We start from the raw sequence: 19,123 nt of genomic DNA on the forward strand, positions 1-19,123 counted from the left end.
GTGGGAGCGGCAGGGCTCCGGTGGCTCCCCTCCCAACCCCCCAGCACTTCCTCTCCCTGAAATGCACACCTCTGAGCAAAGCGGGGGGAGGGGGGAAGCCACGGGGGCTGCCTAGCAGAGAGCCCTCCTGCCATTGGGCAAGGCACTGCTTTGCAAGGGGCTGGACGGGACACAACTGGCGGGGGGCACCCGGCGCAGAGACCGGGCGACGAGCGGGCAGCTGGCGGCAGCTGGTGGCCCTCGCAGAAGGCCCCGTCCGGACTGGGTAGATGTTGATGCTCCAACGAGATGCAAACTGGTTGAGGAGGTGCCCCTCCCTCCGTCTGCCAGGCCGTCCGTTTAAATGCATGTTTAATTTGCACAGGAACAAGTGCTAATGGCGTGATTAATAGATTGGAAGAGAGCAGTGGACAGACGTCCTAATTGGTATTTAACTAGAGCGTTCCAGCAGATTAAGACTTTCTCCGGCAGCGGAAGGAGGGCAGACCAATCAGTCCAGGCACAGCCTCTGGGCTGGAGGGCCAGGCCCGGCCCCTCCCCAGGACCCTAGGACCCCAGGAGTCCGGGGACAGGAGCCACTGGCTAAGCCATGTTCTGCACTGAGGCTCCTTCCCCAAGTCACAGCCCTTGTCTCCAGCCCCCCACCCGACCCTCAATAGAGCAAAGGGCCAAACGCTGTCTGGCCTGGAGGCAGGACCCCTGCGGTGTGCCCACCTGCACTCCATCTGGACTGGGGGCCCGGGACTGAGAGCGGCGGTCACAGCTTCTCCCTGGAGACCACAGGGCTCCTCTTCAGTCCTCACCTTGGCCTCTGGTTGCAGGTGGTTGAGGGAATGAGGTGGATGAATGGAGGGGTCCAGTTATTCACTTATGCAGGCACGCATTCATCATTCATTCGGTCCCCCTGGGCCAGGCACTGTTTAAAGAATTCAGATCCTCCAGGACCTCAAATTCCAAAGCAGCAGGACCTTGCTCAGCGTGGGCTGAAGCAGGGCTGTGTGCAAAGCGCTGTCAGCGCACAGAATGGGAGTGGCTACGTATGTCTGGGAAGGTCTGAGAGGTTTAATGACTGAGGTGACATTTCCCCTGGGCCTTGAAGGATGAATAGGAGTTCTTCAGACCAGAAGTGTGTTAAGAGGATTCTAGGCCAAAGAATTTAGCATCTTATATTAGTTGTAAAAGAGATCATTTGAGGGGGCCAAATAGAGGGTATCCCCAAAAATGTACACACACTTAAGTAATTATAAAGTCAGTGTTTATTAACATACAGTTCATTTTCAAAAGTTAAAAGAATGTACAGAAATGAATAATTTTTTGTCAATGAGTTTTCAAACTGATGACTGTTCTGGTCCAGGCACTGCTAATGCGTGAAGCAATGGAATCTCAAACATCAAGAATCGCTTTGTTCAGTACTTGTGCGCCTCAATGCGTCACCTGCTACCAGTTTGGTACCGTCAGCTTTATCTTATGTATCCCCACAAAAAGTTCAGAGGGTAAATGTTCTTTGTTCAAAGCTTAGTCTGGCTTCACCTATTATTTCAAATCAGTTACACCTGAAAAGGAGTAAAAAGTGAGTTATCAGGGAGTCCCCCCCCAAAAAATATATATATATATATATACACACACTTTGAATAATTATAGAGGCAGTGTTTGTTTATTTGTTTGTTTTAATAAATCTTTATTGTTCAGACTAGAGGCCTAGTGCATGAAATTCATGCACGGGGTGGGGTGTCCCTCAGCTCAGCCTGCACCCTCTCCAATCTGGGACCCCTCAAGGGATGTCCGACTGCCCGGTGGGATTGGACCTAAACAGGCAGTCGGACATCCTTCTCACAATCCAGGACTGCTGGCTCCCAACTGCTCGCCTGCCTGCCTTCCTGATTGCCCCTAACCGCTTCTGCCTGCCAGCCTGATCACCCCCTAACCACTCCCCTGCCAGCCTGATTGATGCCTAACTGCTCCTCTGCAGGCCTGGTCGCCCCCAACTTTCCCTCCTCTGCCGGCTTGGTCACCCCTAAATGCCCTCCCCTGCAGGCTTGATCGCCCCCAACTGCCCTTCCTTGCAGGCCTGGTCCCTCCCAACTGCCCTCCCCTGCTGGCCTGATTGCCCAAAACTGCCCTCCCTTGCAGGCCTGGTCCCTCCCAGCTGCCCTCCCTTGCTGGCCATCTTGTGTCCACATGGGGGCAGGATTTTTGACCACATGGGGGCAGCCATCTTGTGTGTTGGAGTGATGGTCAATCTGCATATTACTTTTATTAGATAGGATTATTACAATTGTTCCTCTTTTTCTCCCCCCATAGTCCCCTCCACCCGGTTCCCACCCCACCCTCTGTCCTTACCCCACCACACTGTCCTCATCCATAGGTGTACGATTTTTGTCCAGTCTCTTCCCGCACCCCCACACCCCTTTCCCCCTGAGAATTGTCAGTCCACTCCCTTTCTATACCCCTGATTCTATTATATTCACCAGATTATTCTGTTCATCAGATTTTTTTATTCCCTTTATCCTTTCTGATTTTTAGATTGATTTTTAGATTCACTTGTTGATAGATATGTATTTGTTGTTCATAATTTTTATCTTTACCTTTTTCTTCTTCTTCCTCTTCTTAAAGAATACCTTTCAGCATTTCATATAATACTGGTTTGGTGGTGATGAACTCCTTTAGCTTTTTCTTATCTGTGAAGCTCTTTATCTGACCTTCAATTCTGAATGATAGCTTTGCTGGGTAGAGTAATCTTGGTTGTAGGTTCTTGATATTCATCACTTTCAATATTTCTTGCCACTCCCTTCTGGCCTGCATAGTTTCTGTTGATAAATCTGCTGACAATCATATGGGTGCTCCCTTGTAGGTAACTAACTGTTTTTCTCTTGCTACTTTTAATATTCTCTCTTTGTCTTTTGCTCTTGGCATTTTAATTATGATGTGTCTTGGTGTGGTCCTCTTTGGATTCCTTTTGTTTGGGGTTCTGTGGGCTTCCTGGACTTGTAAGTCTATTTCTTTCACCAGGTGGGGGAAGTTTTCGGTCATTATTTCTTCAAATAGGTTTTCAATATCTTGCTCTCTCTCTTCTTCTGGCACCCCCGTAATTCTGATGTTGGTATGCTTGAAGTTGTCCCAGAGGCTCCTTACACTATCTTCATATTTTTGGATTCTTTTTGCTTTTCCGGTTGGGTGTTTTTTGCTTCTTCGTATTTCAAATCTTTGACTTGATTCTTGTGATCCTCTAGTCTGCTGTTGGATCTCTGTATATTATTTTTTATTTCAGTCAGTGTATGCTTAATTTCTAGTTGGTCCTTTTTCATATCCTCGAGGGTCTCACTAAATTTATCAGCCTTTTCTAGAAAATTTTTGAAAAACCTTATAACTCTGGTTTTGAACTCTATATTCAGTCATTTGCTTTCCTCCATTTCTTTCATTTGTGACCTATTTATTTGTCTCCGCATTTTGGCTGCTTCCCTGAGTTGATAGAGTGGCTTTGTGTGCTAGGTGTCCTATAGGGCCCAGTGGCTCAGCCTCCCCAGTTACCTGAGGTGGACACTCTTGGTGCACCCCTTTGTGGGCTGTGTGCACAGTCTTGTTGTAGTTAAGCCTTGATAGTTGTTGGTATCACTGGGAGGAATTGACCTCCAGGCCATTTGGCTGTGAGGATCAGCTGTGTCTACGATGGGAGAACTTCTGTGCTGGAGACACCCTTATGAGGCAAGATTTGCTTCAGTGGGGCTTTGGTGCTTACTGAGTCTGCCCCCTGAGTGTGTCCCTTATGGATCTGAGGAGTTGTAATCTGGATGGTCCTACTCTGACCCCTGGGTAGAGGCCCCAGATGAGGCCCAGCTGTGAAGCAATGCAAGCTGCTGTGGGGCCTTGGGCCTTCTTTTGGATGTTCTGGGTCTCTCTGACTCAGCTGCAGTTTGTTAAGTAAGTTTAGATTTCAAAGGACCAGGCCATTCATATGCAAAAGCCTCTGCGCACAGCTTGGATGGGGCGGGGTCTCAGGGCGGAGCAAACAGCAATGGCTTCCCATCAGCCCTGCCCTAAGAGGCCCTGGGTCTCAGTGTCCCGTGGTAATCGCTGCAAGCACCTCTGAGAGAAAGCTGCCCTCAAGTTCCCTCCGATGCCAGACAGTCCATTTTCTCCCCGTATGAGTCTGGGTCCCCAGAGTCTCGCCCGGAACTAGTTCAGAGCAGTTGGGAGCTTATGTCTCCCTCCCACTTGACAAAGCCAGCCGCGTACTCAGTTGCCAGCCCTCTCCATGCACGCGCGTCTCCATACCTCTGCCTCCTGCAGCTCCTCTGAGTCTCAGTGTGCTTTTCTCTTTCCTTCTAGTTGTAGAACTTCCACTCAGCCAGCCTTCCTGTGGTTCTGGATGATGTCCATTTTGTCTTTTAGTTGTAGTTTTGAAGTGGTTGTTCCAGGCAGCAAGTTCAGGTGTTTACCTATGCCGCCATCTTGGTTTTCCCTCTAGAGGCAGTGTTTGTACTTAACTGCATTTTCAAACTTCTGTAGCATTTTAGGATGAATTTCCTTTGTTCAAAGCTTAGTCTGGCTGAAAAGAAAGAAGTGTCAGTTGAACTCTGTGTGCTTTGGGGGCACCTGTATTTGGTGAGAGATGATCTGACTATGGGTGGTTAGCACATAATGCAATACAGGTCATGGATCAAAGAAGTGTACACATTGCCCTGGCTGGTGTGGCTCAGTGGATAGAACATAAGCCTGCAGACTGAAAGGCCCTGGGTTCGATTCCAGTCAAGGGCATGTACCTCGGTTGCAGGCAGGCTTTATCCCTGGCCCTGGTAGGGGTGCGTGCAGGAGGCAACCAGTCGATGTGTCTCTCTCACATCCATGTTTCTCTCTCTCCCTCTCCCCCGCCCTTCCACTCTCTCTAAAAATCAATGGAAAAATAGCCACAGATGAGGATTAACAAAAAAAGCAACAAAAAGATACACACACACACACACACACACACACACACACACACACACACACTCTAGAGGCCAGTGCACAAAATTCATGCACTGGGGCTGGCGGGGGGGGGGTGTCCCTCAGCCCAACCTGCACCAACTCCAATCTGGGACTCCTCGGGGAATGTTCGACTGCCTGTTTAGGCCTGATCCCCTAAACAGGCAGTCGGACATTCCTTTCACAATCCGGGACTGCTGGCTCCCAACTGCTCACCTGCCTGCTTGATTGCCCCTAACCACTTCTGCCTGCCACCCTGATCACCCCCTAACCACTCCTCTGCCAGCCTGATCAACACCTAACTGTTCCCCTGCCGGCCTGATCATCCCCAACTGCCCTCCCCTGCTTATTCCCCCTTTATTAGGGTTTTTCTTTAATATATTGGACAGTGTACTAAACTCCTTAAACAGGAATTTCATGAGACCTTGGAAAGGTGATATCATGTGGTTTTTTCTTCATTTCTTCCTTCTCTTTCTTTTTCTTGATGTTTCATCTTTTGTCCTTTCTTTCTTTTCTCCTTTTATTCCTTTTCTGTCCTCTCTTTCTCTTAACTTTTCCATTGGTAGAATCGTCAGTACTTGAATCTGTCTTGCTTCCAGAAGACAAAGAAGAGGGAAACACACTGTCATCTGAAGAAAAAGATGATCTATGTTGGGATCGTTCTGGTTTTGCTCTTTTCCCTGTTTGTCATTTCTGCCAGCCCCGGCATCTTCAGGACTTGTGCGTGGGCACTTCTTATTCACATCTACAAAACCTCCCCGCCTTGGTGAAAACTGTAGGGGAAAAGGCCTTCCTGGGTGGGCTCAAGCCCTGCCCGAGGTGCTGAGGAACCAGGGCTGGGAGCACCCGCCACAGCCCTTGCAGAGCCAACCTCCGGACCACGGGGTACTCTCCAGTACTGTAACTGCAATGTCCCCATTTGCCTTCAGAAATTAGTTGTAAGTTACTTCCGATGTGAAACCCTACCTCAGACATTTCCTTTGCGGTTTCTAAAGATTTTAAACAAAACCCATTTACCTCCCTAACCTGTTCAGAAGTTTCTACCCAATGGGAGAGGTTTGCTGGGCAGCATCGCCCAGATACCCCCCTCCCCCCATGTCCAATCACTCCACTGGGGGCAAGGAAAGTTCCAAGGCTATAGGTGTGTGTGTGGGGGATCACTCCATGGGGGCGCAGGCCCTTTGGAGGCTGACACCCCAGGCTGCCGCTGGGAGGGGATCGCTCTGGGGAGCACGGCTGCCTCCCAGACCTACTACCCCCAACTGCGGCTGGGAGCTGATCGCTGGAGGGGGGGAGGGGCATGGCCCGCTCGCAGGCTTACAGCCCTGGCTGCGGCTTTGAGGGAGTCGCTCTGGGGCCCGCAGGTGCCTCGCTGGCTGACGGCCCGCGCCCTGGCTTTAAGCGGATCGCGTGGGGGGTGTGTGGGGGGGTGGGCACCTTCCAGGCCGCCAGCCCAGGCGGTGGCTGGGAGCGGATCGTACTGGGGGGCCCATGCTGCCAGCTCTCATTGGCAGCCCTCCCTGGGACTGGGGCACTCCGGGGGGCCTGAGAGGACTGGGTGCTGCCGTCTTGTGTCTATGAGCACCACCATTTTTCATGGAGTGATGGTTAATTTGCATATTACTCTTTTATTAGATAGGATATATATATATATATATATATATATATATATATATATATATCTGGGATTTATATATATATATATGCTTAAAAAAATCCCAGTTACTCCAGCTGTTCTGAAACACACACACACACACATACACATACACACACACACACACACACACACACACAAAACCACCAACACATTACTAGTTCTCTCTCATTCTGAGGGCCAGAGATAAAAGACTGTTCCAGCAGGGTGGCGTGGGGGCTGTTATCTGCTTGTCCCCCTGAGCCTGGCCTGCTTCCTCTGACACTGGGCACCGCCAGCCCAGCTGCCCGCCTGGCAGTGATGGGACCACAGCAGGTCCCGCCATGGTGGTGGCGGTTCTGAGCGGGGGGGTGGGGTGCAGGTGAATGGATGGATGAGTCCTTTTTGCATGTGCTACCTCTGAGCAGACCTCTCTCCCTGTGCTGGGCTGCTTCTCCCCTAACGTGAGGATGTGGCCAGGATCTCTCCTGTTTTATCTTAATGCTCACAGGCGGCATTGAGCCGTGTAGTCCTTTCAGATGCTGTTCTATTTGTTTAGTTCACAGCAGGTGTTTCTCAAGAACCTGGTGAAAGGACAGAAGCAAGGTTTTAGGGTCCCCTGAGGTTGAGTGGGCACACCCTATGAGCTGTGTGGGCCTCAGGAAGGTTGCTCACTTCCCTGAGCTGTATTCTCACCCTAGCCTGCTGGGGTGGCCCGGTCACTGTGCTAGAAGGTTCCTGCTGAAGCAGGAGCGACAGGGGACCTTCCGCCTGCAGAGTGCTGAGTGCAGTGCCTGGACCCGAGGGGGTGCGCCACGGGCCTGCCATGGCCGTGGTACTGAGTCAGACACCTGCCTTCTGCTTCGTGGTGACCACGTCCCCTTAGTTTCTGCCTCAGTGGTTTGCTTCACCCCCCACGACCAAGGAGCTGGAATGTGTCCTTCAAGGTCATGGGCTGGTGGGGATCCCTGCCCAGGGCCGCTCCTGCTGGGGACTGGGGCTGGCTCTGGGGGCGTGTGGCTGAAACCTCAGCCACACTGACCGACGAGGTTTGGTTTCTGCAGGGACAGAGTCTGGGACCCTTGCTCTACCCGGCTCTCCTGCTGGGCGCTGGACAATGGCTCCAGGACAGCAGTGGGGGGGGGGGGGGGCGGGGGGGTGAAGGAGGATCTTCTTGAGCTAAAGAATCTGGAGCTATGCACAGGCCACAGGCATTACCACCTCCACCCTCCCCACCCCCACCACCATCCTCCCCTCCCCTACCAGCCCCTGCTTGAATGTCAGAACACAGTGATACCAGCACAAGGACAGTACTGATGTTCCAGTGCTCCCCTGCCGCTCTGTTCCAGGCACTCCACACGCATCACACTTATTTCCTCCACATCCCCAATTTACAGAGGGAAACTGAGACTCAGAACAGTTAGAGCCGCCCTGCTAGGAAGTGGAGAGTCAGGCCACTGTGTGCATCGGCTCAGACCTGTCCTTCTTTCCCCTTCAAGCAGCACTCTGTGAGAAGGAGATGCAGGGGAAGAGCTAGGAGCGGGGGCGGGGGGTGTGGAGAGGAGAGGGCGAGTGCCCAGTCCACAGTGGGTGTGACAGATAAATGGCTTCCCTGTGCCCCTAGCTTTCCCCACCTGGCTGGGCAAGGTCCTTGCTCATCTCTCTCCCTCAGCAAGGGAGGGCCAAGGGCTGGGGGTCAGGTCCCTATCTGGCAGGATCCCCAACAAGGAGACAGTCCCTCTCCCCTCAGAAATGTGCATGAAATCCCAGTAACTCCCTCCAGCTGGGCCTGACCAGAGCTGGGTGGGGAAGAGTGGGCCTCTGGGAAAGTCAGGCCCATCATGTCCATTTTTCCTAATGACAGCTCAGGGGGTGCAGGCCAGGGGCGGGGCTGGGAAGCGAGGGACACTAAGAGAGCATTGCAAAGGGTGGACCATTGTGTGCAGACAGGGTCATGCCTAGCAAGGGTCTGGGGAAAGCTGAGGGCAGGCATGCATCCAGCCACCAGTCGGGGACAAGCAGAGCTCCCAGCCCCTCGGCCGCTGCCCAGGATGCGCCCAAGCAGCAGACCTGCCCCTGTCCCACCAGCACCAATGCTCACTGGGCACGGACTAGGCACAGGCACTGTGTTCGGCTCTAACATGCATGACCTCATCTACACCCAGCAACAGCCTCGTGGTTATTCCCATTGTACAGTTGGGAACACTGAGGCCAAGAGAGTTGGAGAGACTTTGCAAGGTTATACACCTAAGTAAGTGGCAAATTCAAGAGTGAGTGGGTGTGTCTTCCTCCGAAGATGACCTGGGAGAGGGAGGCAGCGGGAGCATAAAAATGGACCAGGTGGTCTCCTCGCCAAGGCCGCTCGGAATCTGCACTGAGGACCTTAGTGTCTGGTTCCTACCTTATTCCATCATCAGTGGCTGTGTGACCTTGAGCATTTTACTAAACTTCTCTGAGCCTCCAGTTACCCAGCTGTCATCAGAGCAAAAGGTAGAAACATCAAATGAGGCAATTTAAGTAAAGGCACATGCAGGATATGATGATATCAGATGAATGTGGCCATAGGTATCATTCAGCCCAAGTGCTGGCTGAGAAGCCACGCTTCCAGGGAGGGGAGAAGCCACCACCATCACAATCATCACCGCCACCATCATCATCATCACCACCATAAATACCACCATCGTCATCATCACCACCACCATCACCACCATAAATACCACCATCATCATCATCACCACCACCACCACCATCATCATCACCATCACCACCATTATCAACATCATCACCACCACCATCACCACCATCATCACCATCATCATCATCACCACCATCACCACCATCATCATCATCATTACCACCATCATCACCACCATCATCACCATCATCACCACCATCACCACCATCATCATCATCATTACCACCATCATCACCACCATCATCACCATCATCACCACCATCATCACCTCCATCATCACCACCATCATTATCATAACCACCATCATCACCACCATCATCACCATCATCACCACCATCATCACCTCCATCATCACCACCATCATTATCATAACCACCATTGTCACCACCATCATCACCATCATCACCTCCATCATCACCATCATCACCACCATCTACCATCATCATCATCACCATCATCACCACCTTCATCACCACCATCATCACCACCACCATCACCATCATCCTACCGTCATCACCATCATCACCACCATCATCACCACCATCATCACCATCATCACCACCTTCGTCACCACCATCATCACATCACCGCCATCATCATCACCACCATCATCACTAACCATCATCATCATTACCATCATCATCACCACCATCATCATCAATACCACCACCATCACCATCATCATCACCATCATCACCTCCATCATCACCTCCATCACCACCATCATCACCAACCATCCTCATCATTACCATCATCACTACCATCATTACCATCATCACCACCATCTACCATCATTATCATCACCATCATCACCTCCATCATCTACCAACATCATCATCACCATCATCACCTTCATCATCACCACCACCATCACCATCATCATCACCACCATCTACCATCATCATCATCACCATCATCACCTCCATCATCACCACCATCACCATCATCACCACCATCATCACCAACCATCATCATCATCACCACATCACCACCATCATCACCATCAACACCACCATCATCCCCACCATCATCACCAACCATCATCATCATTACCATCATTACCACCATCATCACCATTATCGACATGCATCTATTTAGTAACTAATAATAGAAACAGCACCATGTATTGTCACCACCATCACCACCATCATCACCAACCATCCTCAGCATTACCACCATCACCATCACCACCATCATCACCACCACCACCGTCATCACCATCATCACCACCATCTACCATCATCATCATCACCATCATCACCACCATCATCAACATCATCACCAACCACCATCACCATCATCACCACCACCATCACCATCATAACCACCATCATCATCACCATCACCATCATCACCACCATCATCACCAACCATCATCATCATCACCACATCACCACCATCATCACCATCAACACCACCATCATCCCCACCATCATCACCAACCATCATCATCATTACCATCATTACCACCATCATCACCATCATCGACATGCATCTATTTAGTAACTAATAATAGAAACAGCACCATGTATTGCAAACTGAGAACATTCCGGGCACTGTGCTAAGCACTTTGCATAACGTACATCTGCTCCAGACACATGGAGTGGGAGTCGGGTCGGGGTAGAAAGAGGGCAGGGCAGAGCCAGGGCTGCAGCCTCCATCTAGGAGGTCGGAGGCCTTGACTGCAAGGGGACCTCCGCCCAAGTTCAGAACCACAGTGAACTCTGTAGCCAAAGAGAAAAGGCAGCCTGGCACAGGCTGGAGTGCAGCCCAGCCCAGGAGTTGGCCAGGAGCCTTCCCAGGGAGCAGCAGGCTGGGGTTCCTGGCAGCTTTAGCCCCGGGGCCAGGCCTCCTAGCCCAGCATCCCAGGGAGAGAGAGGCAATGGCATGGCCCAGCCTGAGCCATGTGGCCAGGTACTCCTGGCTGCGGCTCCCCAGCTCCAGACTCTGGGGGTCCCTCCCCAGCCTGGGTCAGAGGAAAGTGCCTGAAAGAATCCCTCCTGTATGGGCTGAGCCGAGGAGGAGAGGGTCGTGTCCACTCCTAGGCTGGGGGACAAGTAATTGCCACCCCCAAGTGTGATGGTGCCGCAGCCACCCCTCTGGGGTCCTGGAAAGAAAGCGTTGAACTACTAGAGAGACAGATGATAGGGATCGGAGTGAGCCGGAACACACAGTCAGACAGACACTTCCAGGAAGGGTGTGGGCTGGGCTGGGAGCACATACAGGGCCTTGGGAAGAGGGGCGCGCAGGGAGCTTAATCTTGATGTTGCAGCCACAGTCCTGTGGAGGCCCTGCTGCCCTTTATGTCCCCGCTCAACCCCCATCCCTTGTGGATCAGGTCCAGATTCTCAGAGCTGGGTGGAGACGGATGGAGCAACAAGACTAGAATGGGTCTCGGGAGCTCCGCCTCCATCTAGCACCTGGAGATGCAGGTGCAGGGAGGCTGTGGAGAGAGGAGAGCTGGCCCAGAGCGCCCCGACGCAAGCCCTGGCTGCCTGCCTCTGGCCAGTGATGGAGCCACCCCTGCCCACCTGGACTGGAGCATCGACACCCCTGAGCCAGGCCTGCCTCTACTTATCCCACCCTGACTCCTGCTGTCTATCCCCCTTTGCACCCACTTCCAGGCACATCTAATATGTGTCACTTCCCTCATGTGCCCCACATTTCACACACATCCCTGCAGCACCCTTCACTCTACCTACAATGCTCTTCTCCCTTTATTCTCCTGGTGAACTCCTATCATGCTTTCAAAACCGTGCTCAGAAGGCCCCTCCTCTGTGAAGCCGATCACTCACTCTCTTCTCTGCACCTATGTGGGGCCTTGACAGACTTCTCTTGAGTCATGACTCATAAAATAGGGACTTATTTGTGATAGATCCTCCCTTCCCCCAACTGGTGGACAGAGTATGACGTAACCTGCACCTGCGGCCTGGACATTCCTGAGCACCTAACCAGGCACCTCATATGGACTATACATTGAACTGCCAATCAGCACCTGCCAAATACCCTAAGCCCTTGTCCCTAAGTACCTAAGTGCCTAATCATGTGCCTTATATGAATCCACCAATCAGTGAGTGCCAAGTACCCTAAGCCCCATCCCTTCTCATTCCTCTCCTAAAATGGCATGTTCACCTCTGCACGTGTTGCTGCTCTCCCCTTGCGAGACAGCCCGGCTGGGTCCTTCTCCTCTAATAAAGCCTGTAGTCCTGGTTTTCGGCCCTCTGTCTCATCTTTCATTTGGTGCCAAAGTCTGGGAGAGGTGCACGGAAGCGTGGATGATCCTCGAACCTAGCTCTGAGCTTCTGACTCCTGCTCTGGCTCTGCTCGGTGGTACAGTTCTGAGTTGATTGGCCCGCTCTGGACACCTCTTGAACCCTGCCGTACCAGGACACGTGGGGATCTCGTCGCTTCCTTCTCACCAGTAGGCTTCAGGGACTTCCCCCCGCCCCTACCCCCGCATCATTCCCTTGACCTGGAAGGGCCTCAGAGTTTCCCATCTACTCGGCTACACGTCCTACGTTCTACGAAATCCCAGGCGCCTGGCCGGGAAACTCTGCTCTACTCCACGAGAAAGGTCTCGGGGTGACGATCTCGGAACCTTCTCTTGGCCCCCTCTCTCTACAGGTTGGCTGAGGAAAAAGGAGGACGCTCCTTGTTCCCTTCCCAACTTCCCGGTGGCCCTCCCCTCCGGTCATGGGGACCTCTCAGTCCAAACCCCTCGAAACACACCCTTAGGGTGTCTCCTCACCAATCTCTCGACCCTTGGTCTTTCTGGCTACATCAAACCAAAGAAGCTCTACCTGGCCACAATATAAACTCGACAATGGCTCTCAGTGGCCCAAAAACGGCACTTTCGATTCCAATATCCTCCAAGACCTAGATAATTTTGCCACTGGACAGGGAGGCCTCAGAGATCCCTACAAACAGGCTTTCCCCCCAACACACACCCCTCCCCCTGCTCTCACCCCTCGCTTTGCTTCTCATGTTCCACCCATCAGATCCTCCTCACAAAGTCCTCTTTGCCCTCTCAAACAGCCCCTTTCTCTGTCTTCTGACTCTTTGACTCAGCCAATCATTCATCTCCACCTTTCCTGCTCCCGCCGCCCCCTTACAACCCTGATGCAGAATCTGCACCCCACGCTCTACCTTCTGAGAACTCTAACCGCCCGCCTTCCCCTGTGCGCTCTCCGCTGAATCTCCGCCCCGTGACTGCCAGCAACCTAATTCACAGGTGGCTGGCCAGTTCCTTTCCGTGAAGTTGCAGGGAACTTCGGGTATCATTCGGGTAGCCATTCCCTTCTCACTCTCTGATCTTTCTCGAATTGAAAAATGCCTCGGCTCTTTCTCTTCAGACCCTCTTAATCAGCAGCTGCCTTCTCCCCAGTCCCTGAGAGCTCAAATTTTGAGAACCAGAGCTCCAAAACAGCCTTTCGGATCTAACACTCGTTCTCAGGCCACCCAAAGACTGCCTTCCTCAACAGCCCCGTCTATTCCCGCGCCCATTCTACCCCTGAGGGAGGCATTAGGAACTGAGGGCATAGTCTGAGTCCACGTCCCATTCTCTATGTTCAACCTCACACAGACTGAGAGGCATCTCAGATCTTTTTCCACTGACCTGACCACCTTTACTCCCCGACATATGCCACAACTTCAAAAAATAGATGCAGGTCCACAAACCCCTCAAAAAGACCTCATTAACATGACCTTTAAGGTCTTTAATAATAGAGACAAGGAGACCCAAATCCAAAATCAAAAATGAGACCAGGCCAAGGCTGAGGCCCAGTAGGGGGCCTTCCAGCTCCTAGCCACCACCCTCATGAACCCCAAACGAAGTGCCGGTCCTCCAACGGCGGGTAAGTCAGGGTCTAAGCCTCCTCCGGGCCCATGCTTCAAATGCAGCAATGAAAGACACTGGGCCAAGTCCTGCCCAAACCCGAGATCCCCGCCTGGGCCCTGCCCAAGGTGCGGAAGGGAAGGCCACTGGAAATCAGACTGTAGTCTGGCCCCTCCGCGTAGGACCTTAGCTAGTCCAGCATGACCGCCCTCTGGATCCAGTTTGAAGGTCCCAGACCCCCTGGGACTGGCCACCAAAAACTGAAGCTGCCCAGGCCCTGACAGGGCCCCACAGACTTACATCACCAGGACAGAGCCTCGGGGAATGACTGTGGTGGCAGGTAAGCCGATCTCCTTTTTAATTGACACTGGGGCCACTTATTCTGCCCTCTCCGAATTGGCTGGGACCCTTGTTCCCTCCTCAGTCCCTATTATGGGGGTTGACGGATTAGTCTCACAGCCATTAGCCACCTCACCTCTACACTGCATCTTACTAAATTCCCCCATTCACGCTTTTCTCATTCTACCTCAGTGCCCAGCCAGGGCTACCATGCATTCCCTCAATAAAATCCAGTTGTTCCAAACCACAGTCACCTACCTCAGTTTCACTCTCTCGACCCACAAGGCTGAGTCATTCCTGGGACTGTGAACGCCTTATCTCCTTATCTCCTCTAAGACTGTCCCCTCCTCTGAACAAGAAATTTTTCTCCTTTCTCAGGCTCACTGGGTACTCTCGCCTCTGGGTTCACAACTTTAGTCTTCTTGCAAAGCTCCTCTATGATGTGCCATGGCGAAGGGACCCCCTCACTGAGCCTTTAGATTCCAAGGCCAACATTCTCACCCCCTTTAATGCTCTGAAGACTGCTCTGATTTCAGCGCCTTCTTACCACCCCCAACCCCACCCTTCCCAAAGAACAACTTTCTTGACTGCACAGGCTTAATTAACAGTACGGCTATTATCAGAAACTGAGATCTTTATCTCTAGGGAAAATGCAGCAGTTTAAAATTCAAGTGGTTAGAGGCCTGGGAGCAGGTTGTGGGGCCTGCTCCCTCCTCCCCCTGCCTTTTCTAAATATTTTAAAATAGCATACAATACTGAAACATTGATTGCTAGATATGTTTAGAAATACTTAATGGAAGGTCTGAGGCATAGTTATGAATTTTTGAAAGACATAGAAAGAAGGTTTGAAGGCTAATTTGAAAGTGTGAAATTTGTGAAGGTTGTGTATGTGATGAGAAGGAAAAGAGAAATGTTGAAAGAAAGAAATTCTAAATTAACTATTTACAAGAATTGTACAAGGGCCATTTTACTCTGAGGAAGAAAGTGAGGCTTCCGTCTCCAAGCCTGGCAGGACAAGGTTGCTGGATACTTCTTAAGCTAAACCAGAATATTCACAGTGTCTAACTGCTTATCCAACCATCCAGGTCCCTGGCTTCCACTACTCCTTTCCTTCCCTTTCCCTCCCACTTTCACAGCAATACAATCTCAACCACTCATCGGTCACTCCTTATTTGTAGTGCCATGGCGACTACCCTCTCAGCTTGGAGTATGGAACTGGGAAAAGGAATCTCATACCCTTTAGTCCACCTCTTTTCCTTACCCCTTTCAGCTTGTCTCCGTGATCAGGGATTTTTCTTCCTCTATGGGGAAAACACATACATCTGTCTCCCGACCAACTGGACAGGAACCTATACTCTCATCTATCTCTCACCCAATGTAGCTGCAGCCCCAATAATCAGTCTTTACCTGTCCCCGTAACCCATCCTATCTGACACAAAAGAGGAGTCCAGATAATCCCTCTCCACATAACCATCAGCATCACAGCAGGGGTTGGAACTGCTCTACCTATTTTGAAACCCCGTCTCAGGACCTACAAGAAACATGTGGATGCCTAGCAAGGGGCAAAACTGGGAAAGCAAGAACCTCTCCCCCAGGGTAACCTATTCTCCCCTTTCATATCACTAGTGAGGCAACTTTTCCCCACTAAAAATTACATCTAGGTCTCAGTTGTATTTCAGCTCCAGGCCCAGAAAAGCAGCAAAACCAGACAAGTGACGCTGTGGCAGCCTCAGGACCAGCTTTTACCTCCCAAATGACTCAACAGGATCGCTCTCGAGACTTCCCCAACCAGTCTCATGGGGAAATCATGCTGCTGCACCCCTCGTCCTTAGCAGCAGTAGCCATACAGAACCGGTGCACTTTAGATCTCTTGACAGCAGAAAAAGGGGGTGCCTGTGTCTTTCTTGGGGAAGAATGCTGCTACTTTGTAAATGAATCAGGAATTGTCAAAGATCACATTAAATCCCTCCGGGACAGGATTGACCAAAGATGACATAACCAGATAGAAGGGGGTATGCCATCTTTGGCTTACTTACCCCATGGCTCCTCCCACTATTAGGCCCACTGGTATTTATTCTTTTAATTTTGCTCTTTGGCTCCTGTCTCATGCGCTGTTTCACTAGTTTTTTGCAGAACAGAATGTAGGCGTCCACCAACCAGAGGTGGGATAGATCTATCTGGCCTTGAATTCAGAACCTAGAGACACCTATGTCACCAGAATCCTTGAGACCCCGGGTAGACACCCCTGACAACGTCCCCTCTCAGCAGGAAGTAGCTATGGAAGATGGACCTTCACCCCCTGACCTTGCCCGGACTCTCAATTTTTTTTAAAAAAAATATTACCAAAAGCCTGGAATGATAGATCCTCCCTTCCCCCAACTGGTGGACAGAGTATGACGTAACCTGCACCTGCGGCCTGGACATTCCTGAGCACCTAACCAGGCACCTCATATGGACTATACATTGAACTGCCAATCAGCACCTGCCAAATACCCTAAGCCCTTGTCCCTAAGTACCTAAGTGCCTAATCATGTGCCTTATATGAAGCCACCAATCAGTGAGTGTCAAGTACCCTAAGCCCCATCCCTTCCCATTCCTCCCCTCAAAAGGTGTGTTCACCTCTGCACGTGTTGCTGCTCTCCCCTTTTGAGACAGCCCGGCTGGGTCCTTCTCCTCTAATAAAGCCTGTAGTCCTGGTTTTCGGCCCTCTGTCTCATCTTTCAGTTTGTGTACCTGCCTGACGCCATTAGCCAGGAGGGCAAGACCCTCAGCCCAACACAGACCTGACATGCAGTAGAGCCAGCAGCCCGGGAAAGCGAGTGCTCCATGAGGCAGGCTGTCTGGGTTCCTTCTCACCACTGAGCAGAGCGGGCTCAGGACCATGGGGTATGGCCAAGTGGGGGTTGGAGGGAAGCGCAGACTGAGATTGCTGGGTGCCCAGGTGGGATCCAAAGCTCTGCCCCTCCCCACCTCGGGGCCTCCATGCCGAGGGGAGCTCCAGGAAGGGCCAGGAAGGGCCTGTGTCCTCAGCCTGCAGCCCCCTTCACCCCAGGACTGGGCCCAGGTCTGTGTTTCCCTCTGAACTGGGGGTCACATTCTCAGGCTGTGGGGGGGAAATCCAGGTGTGCTGTCCCTAGGGGACAGGTGAGAGCTTCAAGGCTTAGTGGGTGTCACTGGTGTGGTCCAAGAGCCAGCAGGAGGGAGTGGGGCACAGGCCATCCTTGGGACCTAAGCTGGGAGGGGCAGGCTCTGCAGGGAGAGGGGCTCCTGGCTGCAGAGTAAGGACAGGGGACTGAGAAGGCAGCCTGGTGGGCAGTCCTGGCTGCAGGGCACGGACACTGAGTCCACCTCTCTGCGCCTTCGTGGTAGAATAAGACCACCTTCGGAGGGACAGGCTGGCTTCCCACACCCTGCGGCTGGGACTCCCTAGGAGCCAGACCCCTCCTTGACCTCGGGATGGAGCAGGGAGCTTGTCAGTCCTGCTGGAGGACATTGGCTGCATGAGGTTTATTGCCAACTGCAACTCGCGCCTCTGTTCAGGGCCCCGCATGCGCTCCATGGACTATGGTGAGGGGAGGAAGGGAAGGGAGTGGATCCCCCTCCTCCGTCTCTTCCTCCCTCTGGGGATTGTAAATGTCAGAGGTGAGACGAGCCAGCACAGGCCAGGAGAGGTCTCACAGCATGGCCAGCAGGGTTGCCGTGCGCGGCCACCAGCCACCAGCTCAGGGCAGTGCCCCCTGGCACTCTTGTCCTCAGGGACGGCCAGCTGCTCCAGCCCAGACTGAGATCATGCGAGAGCCTCTACACGCCTTGCTTCCTGAGACCCAGAGGGACTGAGTGCTCCCTGCCTGTTAAGGAGCCCCCATGGGCCCCAGTTCACTTCCTGCCCCGGGGGCTGGGGCTCCAGGGACACTGGCCTGGCAGATCAGGCAGGGGTGGGCTCAGACCACAGGCCCCTGGGTTTCCACTGCTCAGGACAGATCGCCTTGGTCTCCCAGGACCCCCACTGGCCGCACTTCTCCCCTCCCAGGCTCTGAGCCTGGCTGTCTCCAGAGCTACAGGCAAAGCCCCATTCATCTGTTTGCATGTTTAATTGGGAAGGGAGGGGAGAACATGAAACTCCACGGGAATCTTCCCTGCAGGGCTAGGGATGGAACAAAGAGGTGGCACCCCATCTCTGAGCACCCCTCCGCCTGCCCTGTGTTCCCACCCCCATTCCCACCTCCATGCCCCAGATCCTGAATGAGGGCAGAGGCTGGGGTTACAGGGCCCTGGGGACCCAGGGTGTGAGGTCTGTTCCTCCCTAACCCACAGCCTCTCTCCCAAACCTGAGGGCGATGAGGAGGGGGCTGCAGGTGTGGGGCCTGCTGCTCTTCCTTCCCCGCCTCCTCTCTGACTGGAGTCCCCTCCCTCCGTCTTTCCCTCTCTTTCCTCCTCTCCCCCACTCACTCTTAACCAGCAACACCCCTCCCCCAGGGCGCCCAGCCAGGTCCCTGGGCTCCTGGCCCTCGTTCTTGGGGCTCTCCCTGGCTCCCCTCTCTCACCTGCAGAGAAGAGCTGCTGGGGTGTGGGGGGTGGCCATCAGTAAGCCCAACCGTTGCCCAGCCCCTCCCTGCAGCCCAGGCCTCCCCCCCCTGCCCCCGCCCCAGGTCTCACTCCTGCT

The sequence above is a fragment of the Plecotus auritus genome (assembly GCF_963455305.1).
Source record: "Plecotus auritus genome assembly, chromosome: 9".
NCBI classification, from domain to species: Eukaryota; Metazoa; Chordata; class Mammalia; order Chiroptera; family Vespertilionidae; genus Plecotus; species Plecotus auritus.